This window comes from Peromyscus maniculatus, chromosome 8, assembly GCF_049852395.1.
Source record: "Peromyscus maniculatus bairdii isolate BWxNUB_F1_BW_parent chromosome 8, HU_Pman_BW_mat_3.1, whole genome shotgun sequence".
Lineage (NCBI taxonomy): Eukaryota > Metazoa > Chordata > Mammalia > Rodentia > Cricetidae > Peromyscus > Peromyscus maniculatus.
Window position 1 is genome coordinate 58600253 of NC_134859.1, and position 12248 is coordinate 58612500.

A 12248-nucleotide genomic window follows, 5' to 3' on the forward strand; every position below is an offset into this window, starting at 1 on the left:
AAGGAAGGAAGGAAGGAAGGAAGGAAGGAAATCTAACAATTATGTTCAATCCAGGACCCTAAGCCAGCTTCTATACCAAAGAGGAAATGTGCAGAGTTTGGGTGACTGGATAAATTAAAGTACAGAAAGTAGATCAGGAAGAAATTTCCTGTCTGTCAAATGTACTCAGGTTTAGAGCATTGTGTAGCTATGGAAACAAGTGTCCTTGACCTGAAGTATCTACGGACTGCAGTGTCTATGACTTTCTTCCCAGTGGTGCTGGAAAACATTAATAGATCCTAGAGTAAGTAAGTAAACAAACAGGGACAGGGGATGAGGCGCAGGAAGATGGTTCAGTGGTTAGGGGCGACTGCCACCAAGGCTGACCTGAGTTCAGTTCCTGGGAACAAGATGAAAGCAGAGAACTGACTCCCAAAAGTTTCCTCAAAAAATTGCAAGTATTTTTTTTTAAAGCACACAATTCAGTGGCATTTAATACTTTACAGTGTTGTGCCACTGTCACAGCTAGCTCCAAAACATTTTCATCACCCTCAAAAGAGGCTTTGCATTCATTAAGCATTCTCCCCTTCTCTCACCTCCCGACAACCATTAATTTGCTGTCTCTATGGACTTGCCTGTTTAAGGTGTTTCCTAGGAACAGAGTCATACATGGTGTGGCCTTTCATGATTGGCTTCTCAGCAGGGTTTTTGAGGATCATCTGTGATGAGCTGTACCCAGCCTCTTTATAGCTGCCTAAGATTTCATTGTTTGTGCATACCACAGATCGCCTGTTTCTCAGATGTTTAGCATTTAAATTGTTTCCACCTATTATTTTGGTGATACTATTGCAGTGTTGGGGATCGAACCTATGGCCTCTTGCATGTTAGACAAGCACTCTACCGCTGAGATATTGCACCAACCTTCTTTTCTTTTTTCTTCTGTCTCTCTATCCTCCCTCCCTCCCTCCCTTCATTCCTTCTTTCCATATTGGGCATTGAATTCAGAGCTATGCATACACTAATACTATTACTCCATCCCTAGCTGCATTCTTAGCTCTAGTTCCGCTTCATACTAGTTTTCACTTTTATTTATGTGCATATGTGTGCTGCTGGGAACCTGGATGTACAGAAATCTCTTTGAATGCCCGCTTTTAAGTCTTCGGGGGATGTACAGGGAGGGGGCACCGCTGTATCCCACGGCAATTCTAGGCTCAACCTTTCGAGGACCACTCAGCGCGTTCCCATCTGTGGCTGCATCACCGAGGTGGCCAGTTGTTCAGCATCCTGGCCCACACTTGCCATTTCCTCTCCCTTTATTGCCGTGGTTCAGTGGGTGTGGAGTGTTGTCTCCTTGTGGTTTGGCCTTGCATTTCCCTAAACGATGCTGAACATCCTTTCACCAGCTTGTTGGTCATTTGTGTATCTTTAGAGAAGTGTCTACTCAAGTGCTTTGTCCAGTTCTAAACAGGAGTGTCGTTCTTATGACTAAACATTTACTTAGAAAGCATTTCTAACATTCAGGAAAACTGTAGTATAATACAGGGAAGTCCATATAACCTTTGCCTTAGGTTCATCTATTACTAACATTTTGCCTTGTTTGCTTTATTTAAATTTTTTATTTTACATGTCTGTATTTTACTTTTGAGGTGTGTGTGTGTCTGTGTGTGTGTGTGTGTGTGTGTGTGTGTGTGTGTGTGTGTCTGTGTGTGTGTCTGTGTGTGTGTCTGTGTCTGTATACATACATACATAGTCTTACTTGACAAAGCTAGCCCTGAACTCTTGGGGTCAGACAACCCTGCTGCCTCAGCCTCCCATGTAGCTGAGACTACAGGTGTGAACCACCACACTTAAGACTTTATCTTATTTATTTTTATCTAATTTAAGATTTATCTAATATCCACTTACAAGTGAGTATGTACTATGTTTGTCTTTCTGGGTCTGGGTTACCTCACATAGGATGATTTTTTTCTAGTTCCATCCATTTGCCTGCAAATTTCATGTCGTTTTTTTTTATCACTGAGTAATACTCTGTTGTGTAAATATACATTTTCTTCATCCATTCTTCAGTTGAGGGGCATCTAGGTTGTTTCCAGGTTCTGGCTATTACGAATAAGGCTGCTATGAACATAGCTGAGCAAATGTCCTTGTGGTATGATTGAGCATCCTTTGGGTATATGCCCAAGAGTGGTATTGCTGAGTCTTGAGATAGATTGATTCCCAATTTTCTGAGAAACCACCATACTGATTTCTAAAAGTGGCTATACAAGTTTGCATTCCCACCAGCAGTGGAGGAGTGATACCCTTATGCCACATCCTGTCCAACATAAGCTGTCATCAGTGTTTTTTTTTTTTTTTTTTTTTTTTTTTGGTTTTTCGAGACAGGGTTTCTCTGTGTAGCTTTGCGCCTTTCCTGGGACTCACTTGGTAGCCCAGGCTGGCCTCGAACTCACAGAGATCCGCCTGGCTCTGCCTCCCGAGTGCTGGGATTAAAGGCGTGCGCCACCACCGCCCGGCCAGTGTTTTTGATCTTAACCATTCTGACAAGTGTAAGATGGTATCTCAGAGTCATTTTGATTTGCATTTCCCTGATAGCTAAGGATGTTGAACAATTCTTTAAGTGTATCTTGGCCATTTTGAGATTCTTCTGTTGAGAATTCTCTGTTTAAATCTGTATACCTTTTTTTTTTTTTTTTTTTTTTGTTTTGTTTTGTTTTGTTTTTCGAGACAGGGTTTCTCTGTGCAGTTTTGCACCGTTCCTGGAACTCGCTCTGTAGCCCAGGCTGGCCTCAAACTCACAGAGATCCGCCTGGCTCTGCCTCCCGAGTGCTGGGACTAAAGGCGTGCGCCACTACCACCCGGCATAAATCTGTATACCATTTTTTAATTGGATTATTTGATATTTTTTTTTTTTTTTTGGTTTTTCGAGACAGGGTTTCTCTGTGTAGCTTTGCACCTTTCCTGGAACTCACTTGGTAGCCCAGGCTGGCCTTGAACTCACAGAGATCCGCCTGCCTCTGCCTCCCGAGTGCTGGGATTAAAGGCGTGCGCCACCACCGCCCGGCGGATTATTTGATATTTTGATGTCTAGCTTCTCAAGTTCTTTATGTATTTTGGAGATCAGCCCTCTGTTAAAGCAAAGGATAACCAGGCTACAATCCACAGCCCCAGAGAAACTAGGGAACAAGAAGGAGCCTAAAGGAGATGCATGGATTGTACTGGGAAGGGGAAATAGATGAGATCTCCTGGGTAAACTGGGGGTATTGCGGGTAGGGATAGAGAAGAAGGAATGAAGGATGGGAACATGAGGGATTGGGATGGTTGAGTTGAGGGAAGGACAAAGAGCGAGAGCAATGAAAGAGATATCTTGATGGAAGGAGCCATTACGGGGTTAGGGCAAAATCTGGTGCCAGGGAAACTCCCAGGAATCCACAAGGACGACCCCAGCTAAGACTCCTAGCAATAGTGGAGGGGGTGCCTGAATTAGCCTTCTCCTGTAATCAGATTGGTGACTACCCTAGTTGTCATGATAGAATCTTCATCTAGTAACTGATGGAAGCAGATGCAGAGATCCACAACCGAGCACTGGGCCAAGCTCCAGGAGTTCAGTTAACGAGAGGGAGGAGGGACTATATAAGCAAGGGAGTCAAGATCATGACAGGAAAACCCACAGAGACAGCTGACCGGAGCTAGTGGGAGCTCACAGACTCTAGACTGACAGCTAGGAAGCCTTCATGGGACCAACCTAGGCCCTTTACATGTGGGTGACAGCTGTGGAGCTTGATCTGTTTGTGGGGCCCCTAGCAATGGGACCAGGACCTGTCCCTGGCACATGAGCTGGCTTTTTGGAACCTACTCTCTGTGGTGGGATGCTTTGCTCAGCCTTAATGCAGGTGGGAGGAGCTTGGTCCTGCCTCAACTTGATATGCCATGGGATGTTGACTCCCATGGGAGGCCTTACCCTTTCTGAATGGAGATGGAGGAGGAGTGAATGGGGGGTGGGTAGAAGTGAGATGTGGGGAGGGAATGGGAGGAGAAGAGGGAGGGGAAATTGTGGTTGGTATGTAAAATAAATTTTGCCAGGCGGTGGTGGCGGCGGCACACGCCTTTAATCCCAGCACTCGGGAGGCAGAGGCAGGCGGATCTCTGTGAGTTCGAGGCCAGCCTGGGCTACAGAGTGAGTTCTAGGACAAACTCCAAAGCTACACAGAGAAACCCTGTCTCAAAAACCAAAAATAAATAAATAAATAAAAATATATAATTTAATAAAAAAAATTATGTTATACAAATTTTACCACTACTATCTCAATTTGGGGAGTCCAATCAGGGCGTGTATTAGTTGCGAACATTTCTCCTTTGTTGGACTATCTAGTTTGTCTTCTTTGGTCCTATGTGGAGTGATGAAGCTATATATTTGGGTGATGGAGACAGCTTTAATAACCTCAATACAGCTACCTAAGGATGGCATCATCTCTTAGAAGCTAGGTAAATGTCTATGGATAGTAGCTTTTCCCTTTCAATGTTCTTAAAATGACTTTGCTCTTCTATATGTGTTTATTAACACTCTGGGTATGGTAAGAAGTTTTCCTAAACTTTTAAAATTGTAATTGGAGGCAATTTAAAAAAAAATAAAGTTTGGGGGGAACTGAAGAAATGGCTCAGCAGTTAACACAGACCGCTGCTCTTCCAGAAAACTTGAGTTGGCTTGTCAATACCCACACGGAAGCACAGACATGCGTGGTGCACACACATACATGTGAGCAGAACACTCGTACACATAAAATAAGGAAGAGATTTTCAAGGTTTTGAATATCTAAAAAAGTAATACAAATTTAAAATAATTTTAAAAAGAGTTTGAAGCTAGCCTGTCTCAAAATAATACAACAATAATAATCTCAGCTGCTAAGTTTCAACCCGGGACAAACGGCTGAGGCGCCTATTTAACATATTAAAGCTGGACCTGGCTGCCGGGTTCTCTCAGCATCCCTCAGTGCCCACCTGGTACAGGGTGTGTCATCCTCTACCCCTTAATTCCCCAGCCCCGGAGAAGGGAAGCTGGAGGATATACAGGGAAGCGGCCCTTCCCCCAGGGGCTCTTCCCTAGGTAGTCCAGACATTTTGGTTACCTATCCCTTCCTTTTTGGACCTTTAGCCTCTAGGCTGCTGCACCTGGTTCCCCTCTCTCCTCTCTCCCTTCCCCTCCCTCTCTCACATGGCCCGGCTCAATCTGGTCATGTCCACTCTGGACTCTCCCAGAGCTCCCTGCCTCTATGTTCTCCCACCTAGCTACAATAAACGTTCTCTGCTACCATACCTAGGAGTAGTCATGTCCTTTCCTTTCCTTTTTCATTTCATTTTTTTCTATTTATTTTTTTTTCATGCATCTGTACTCAGGAGGCAGAGGCAGGTGCATCTCTGTGAGTTCAAGGCCAGCCTGGTCTACAGAGTGAGATCCAGGACAGCCTACTCAGAGAAACCCTGTCTCAAAAAACCAAAAACAAGATAAAATAAGGCAAATCTGGGGATTCAGCTCAGTGGCCAAGCGTAAGCTTAGGACAGGAGGCACTGGGTTCAACCCCCAACATCGAAAGGCAAACTGAATTTACAAGAGACTGAGCTTCCACTGCAACAGGCCTGGCTTCAAATTCCAATTTTTGCCACTTCCTAGGTGTGGCCTCTCTGAGCCTCCTGCGTGACAGAGAATAATCAGATGTACTTTCGGGGTTCATTGTGAAGATGTCCCATGATAAACACAAAGACCATTTCCAGTGCAGAGCCTGACCCACAGGAAGCACTGAAGAGCGCTGGGTCCTCGGCTATGATGGCGATGACTGTGATGGTGATGGGCTCTTGGCCTCTGCCACTCAACCACATACCCCACGTGGTCAGGGTGGAACTCAGAGAAGCTCAAAATCAGAGCCTGCAACTGGAGCCCATGTAGACATCCTGAGATGCTGTGCCCAGAGTTAGTCTCACGGCTTTGACCCTGTGATTTCGGGCAAATCACTAATCTCTGTGAGTATTTCCTCATGTAAAGTGGAGATAACACAGGATGTATATCATGGGGCTTTTGTGGCTTTAATGTTTAAAGCCTGTTTTGAACTTACGTCACTAACTTTTTCTTCTCTTAGAAAACAGAATCTCACAAGCCTTTGACATGGTTCAACAGTAAAAAGTACTTGCTGCCCAAGCAGGGTGATGACCTGAGTTCCATCACCAGAACCTGTGTAAAGGCGGAAGGACAGAATCCACTTCACTAAGTTGTCCTCCGATCTCCACACACATGCTGTGGCACCTTCACATCCATGTATATACACATCATGTATTCAATAGCAGCATATTTCAATTTAAAGAAGGAGCTGGAGAGATGGGTCACTGGTTAAGAGCAGTTGCTGTTCTTGCAGAAGACCTGAATTAAGTTCCCAGCATCCACAGCAGGCAGCTAGAAACAGATTATAACTCTAATTCCAGGGGATCAGATGCCTGCTCCTGGCTTCCTTGGACACCTCATGAGCATGGTGTACACACAGGCAACTAGGTGCACACACACACACACACACACACACACAAATAAAAATAAATTTTAAAATATTTTAAAAGTGGGAGTAGGGGGCTGGAGAGACGGCTCAGAGGTTAAGAGCACTGACTGCACTTCCAGAGGTCCTGAGTTCAATTCCCAGCAACCACATGGTGGCTCACAACCATCTGTAATGAGATCTGGCGCCCTCTTCTGCCCTGCAGTCATACATGCCGTATACATAATAAATAAATAAATCTTTATTTAAAAAAAAAGTGGGAGTGGATGGAGCATACCTTTCATCTCAGCACTTGGGAGGCAGAAGCAGGCAGATCTTTGTGTAGTCCTTGTCTACTTATTGAGTTCCAAGTCATCCAGGGCCACATAGAAGCCAAGAGTATTGGCACACGTACCTTTAATCCTAGCACTTGGGAGGCAGAACCAGGCTGATTTCTTTGAGTTCAGAGCTATGCACTGAGACCCTGACTCAGAGAGAGAGAGGGAGGGAGGGAGGGAGGGAGGGAGGGAGGGAGGGAGGGAGGAAGGAAGGAAGGAAGGAAGGAAGGAAGGAAGGAAGGAAGGAAAGGAGTGAAGGAAAGATGGAGGGAAGGAGGGAGGGAGGAGAGAGGGAAGGAGGGAGGGAGGGAGGGAGGAAGGAAGGAAGGAAGGAAGGAAGGAAGGAAGGAAGGAAGGAAGGAAGGAAGGAAGGAAGATGAAACACAGTCTCAGTCAGGCACGGTGGCTCACGCCTGCTGTCCAGCACTTGAGAGGTTAAGGCCAGAGGATCAAGAATTCAGTGTCCCAGAGCATTGGTTTAATCCCAGCATTTGGGGACAGGAGCAGAGAGATCTCTGTTGTTTTTTTTTGTTGTTGTTGTTGTTGTTTTGTTTGTTTGTTTGTTTGTTTTTTGTTTGTTTTTTGGGTTTTTCAAGACAGGGTTTCTCTGTGTAGCTTTGCGCCTTTCCTGGGACTCACTTGGTAGCCCAGGCTGGCCTCGAACTCACAGAGATCCACCTGGCTCTGCCTCCCGAGTGCTGGGATTAAAGGCGTGTGCCACCACCGCCCAGCCTGAGATCTCTGTTTTTGAGGCCAGTCTACAAAGCAAGTTCCAAGGGAAATCCTGTCTTGAAAAACCAAAAGAAAAAAAAAAAAAATTCAGTGTCACCTTTGACTACATAGGGAGCTCACAGTTAGCCTATGTTAAAAGAGACCTTGTCTCAAAACAAAAGAAACATCCCTTTAAAAAACAAAAAACCAAAAAAACTAAAAACCCAGTGCTTACAGCAGGATATGCGGGTTCATGCTTATAATCCCAGCACTGGGGAGGCTGGAGCAGGAGGATCATTGTTGTGCATTCAAGGCCAGCCTGGGCTGCTCTGGGAGACTCTGTCCCAACAAGCAAAAGAAAACAGGAAGGGAGGGAGGGGTCTCCTGTGTTGCCCACGTTGGAGTTGATGGCTAATCACTGGTGCACACCCATCGCTGATTAGACTGTGCAGTCTGACTGTCCCTGTTCCCTGGGGAACACCAGACTGGCTGCCTGGAGTGGAGAAAGGGCTGTGTTTTTGTTAAGTAAAATGGGGTTTCCCCACATTTCGCACATACTTTGGTCTCGGGCCCTGATGTCAGTGCCAAGCAGTAACAGGCCACAGGCTGAGCTCCATCATTAGTGTGAACGCAGCAATGCAAGGCACACAAGTGCCTGCCTACACTCACACAATTGTGCAAGCTACACAGCGGCATTGCCTGCGGAGACTCAGAGCAGAGTAAGCCTCATTGTGCTCATGGTCCTCAGCCCTCACCTTTGCCAGGCCAACCTGACACTGTTGTGAGGGACTAAAGTGGCTTCATGAGGACAAAGTCGCAGGAGTTAGTCAAATCATTGAGGCTGGCCGTGGGCCAGGAGAACGGCCTTACAAAAGGACCTACGGTCTTAGACCCTGGCCTCCCAGCACCAGCTCTCCCAACCCAAGCTCTCAGGGATTTGCCCTCTAATGAGGTCTGAGATGAAGAGGCTTTGCCTACAGGCATCTTGGAAATCCCCGGAGGAGTAAACACACACACACACACAGACACACAGACACACAGACACACAGACACACACACACACACACACACACACACACAGACACACACACACACAGACACACACACACACACACACACAGACACACACACACACACACACACACACACACACACACACACACACACACACACACGGACTGGAGGACAGGACAGAACCCTTGGATTTGGAGCACAGCCTGGGTTCCAACACTGTGAAGGGACAATGGAATGTTTGCCCTCTAGGGCCTCAGCCTCCCTGTGTGAGCCCTGGGGGGCATGCTGGTGGAGGGATTGTTTGGCCCTGGAAAGTCCACTCAGTGTCTCGGTCTATGTGCATCTGAGATTCCCAGAGGACAGACATCCCATAGCACCTCCCACAAGGGGCCAGCAAGTTCTACTCCACTGGTGTCTTCTGGTGAGGAGAGGAAACAAGGTGTAGCATTCTGCACAGGAGCTAAGACCAGGAACTCCTGCTTTCCAGAGAACAGAAAAATATCCACACGGCCATTAACAGGAAACTTTTTTTTAATGCATTTATTTATCATGGGTGGGGGAGGGGACAACAATTTTTAGCCTAGGTTCCCCACCCCCACCTCGCTGAGGTTAAGTCTCCCTTGTTCTGCTGTGTGCACCTACGACTCCATGCTAGCTTCCAGGTGATTCTCCTCTCTCCATCCCCCATCTCACAGTAGGATTACAGATGTGTGCCACCCACTGTCCCAAAGATGAACCTTACAGACATCATGTTAAGTAAAAAAAAGCCCATCACAGACAGCCACAGATGGCCCTTACATGAGGTCACTACATGCTGTATCTAGACAGGCAAATTCAGAGATTGAAAGCAAAACAAAGGTTATCATAGACTAAACTGCTGGGGGATGTGAGAGTTACTGTTTAATCGGATTGGAGTTTCAGTTTCAGAAAATGAGAAAGGCCCAGAGACAACAGTGTTGACTATTGCGCAACTGTGTGCTTGAAAGCCTGAGTGAGCTGGATGTGGTGGGAACTCTAGGTCCAGCCACTTAGAAGGGGGCCATAAGAGGATCCTGGGCCCCAGGAGTTTGAAACCAGCCTGTCTGCACAACAAATCTAAAAAAAAAAAAAAAAAAAAAAAAGGTGTGGTGGGACACACCTCTAATCCCAGCACTTCAGCACTTGCAGAAATAGGCAGATCTCTGTGAATTTGAGGTCAGTCTGGTCTACATAGCGAGTTCCAAGCTAAGCAGGGCTACATAGTGAGAACCTACCCCACCCCACCCCCAAAAAATTCAAAGTAGGCAAAGGAGATAGATTACTTCTTCAGCATGTAGTTAAGCTCTAGGTTCAAGTCTCAGCACAGGGTGAGGAGCGGGTGGAATTAAATTGTAAATTTTATGTCATAGGGCCAGGCTTGGTGTATAGACCTGTAATCCCAACACTTGGGAAGTGGAGGCAGGAAGATCAGGAGTTCAAGGTCATCCTTAGTTAGATGATGAATTTGAGGTCAGCTTGGGCTACACGGTACCCTATCTCAAGAAGGAAATAACAACAAAATTATAGTTTGTATATTTTACCATGATTTTTTTTAATGCATGTGAATGTGTGTGAGTCTGAATGTATCTCATCACATTTTTTTGTTTGTTTTTCAAGACAAGGTTTCTTTGTGTAGCCCTGGCTGTCGTGAATCCCATCACATTTTTAATTTAACTTCTTAAAAAAAAAAAAAGAAAGAAAGAAAGAAAGAAAAAGTTGGGTGGTGGTAGTAGCACATGCCTTTAATCCCAGTACCTGGGAGGCAGAGGCAGGTGGATCTCTTGAGTTCGAGGCCAGCCTGGTCTACAGAGTGAGATCCAGGACAGCCAGGGCTACAGGAAGAAACTCTGTCTTAAAAAAGGGTGGGTGAGGGTGTGCTTGCTGACGTTCTGAGTTTGATTCCTGGGACCCACATGGTGGAATGAGAGAACTGATTCCCACAAGCTGTTCTCCTACACATGTGGGCTGTGGCACAAGTGCACTACACACACACACACACACACACACACACACACACACACACACACACACAAATAACTGAATGTAAATAAAGAAAAACAAGGAGAGAGAGAGAGAGAGAGAGGGAGAGAGAAAGAGAGAGCGCAAGATGATTCATGAGAGAAAGCACTTAACCAAGGCAGAGTGTGATAACCTGATTTGGATCCCTGAGTCCCATGGTGGAAGGAGAGAACCAACTCCCCAAAGCTATCCTCTGGCCTCCACGTGTTCATCATGGCATATATGCACCCACACTCACACATGCACACACAATAGCACATATACATATAATAATAATAATAAATTTAGTTCTTTTTTACAAATTTAGACAGGGTCTTTCTGTGTAGCTCTAACTGATCCAGAACTCACTCTGTAGACCAGGCTGGTCTTGAACTCACAGTGATCCTCCAGCCTCTGCCTCCTGAGTGCTGGAATGAAAGGCGTGTGCGACCATACCTGGCTTTTTATTCCAGCCTCACAGAATAAAAGGTGGCAGAAAAGCACCAGGCAAACACTTTTCAGAAAACCCCAGGGAGTCTTCTTTGGGACATAAGGAAGCTCGGACTAAAGGAACAGCAGATGGATCTGCAGCTGCGCAGTGACGGGTAGAAAAGCCGGCACCTCTTGTGGTTCATTAGCCGGGGACACACAAAGTCATCAGGCTCCAGCGTCCTCATCTTTTCCCTCGGAAATCCTTTGTTTGTTTTTGAGAGAGAGAGGCTCTCACTATGTAGCCTTGGCTGGCTTGGAACTTGCTATGGAGACCAGGCTGGCTTCAAACTTAGAGACCTGCCTGTCTCTGCCTCCCGAGTGCTGGAACTAAAAGTGTATACTGCCACAGCAGGCTTCTCTGGGAAGTCTTACTCACAAGCCTCCGGTTACATATCCATTGTGCTACAACAAACCCCTGACAAACTTACAGCTTAGACTCCAGCAGTCTTGTATTCTCTCCTGTGGTTCAGCAGGTAGGGCATCAGGAGTGGGCTAGATGGTGGCTGTGGGTGGGAGTGTGTCTGCAGTGAGGGCTGCGGCATCAGAAGACCCAAAGGCCCCATGGGGCTAGAGGCTGCTCAGTCACATGACTGGAAAGTGGGCCCTGCACAGGACTGCTTGGATGTCCTCATAGTGTGGAGGCTGTCTTCCTCAGGAGTAGTGTCCCACAAAGACCAGAGCGGCTAGATTTCCAGACAGATTCCACTGTGTTCCCTTAGACACAAAGACCTGTCCTAACCCACTGTGGCTGGGACCCAGTGACAAGAATAGCAGGAATTGAAGCTAGTTTGAAGCTGGTTACAAAGTCACATCCTAAGGCTTTCATCTAACAGGTAAGAAAGGAGCAGACTCTCCTGAAACGTGTCTGTGTGTATTCATCAGACAAAAAAAGAAAAAAAAAAAAAAAGATGTCCAGGATCTTTATTGGAAAATCCTCCAAGTGGCTCTCTCCCTCAGCACCTATGGAGCAGGATAGAGTCATATGCCTATGCCCCAGCTGCAAGAGAAGCAGGTGGACACCACAGGAGACCGCCTCTGTCCATGAGGAAGAAAATGATTATTGGATAAACCAGATGTAGTGACACATACCTATGATCTCAACACTGGAGAGTTAGAGGTAGGAAGATCAGAAGTTCAAGGTCACTCACAGACACATAGCAAGGTCAAGACTGGGCTACATGATACC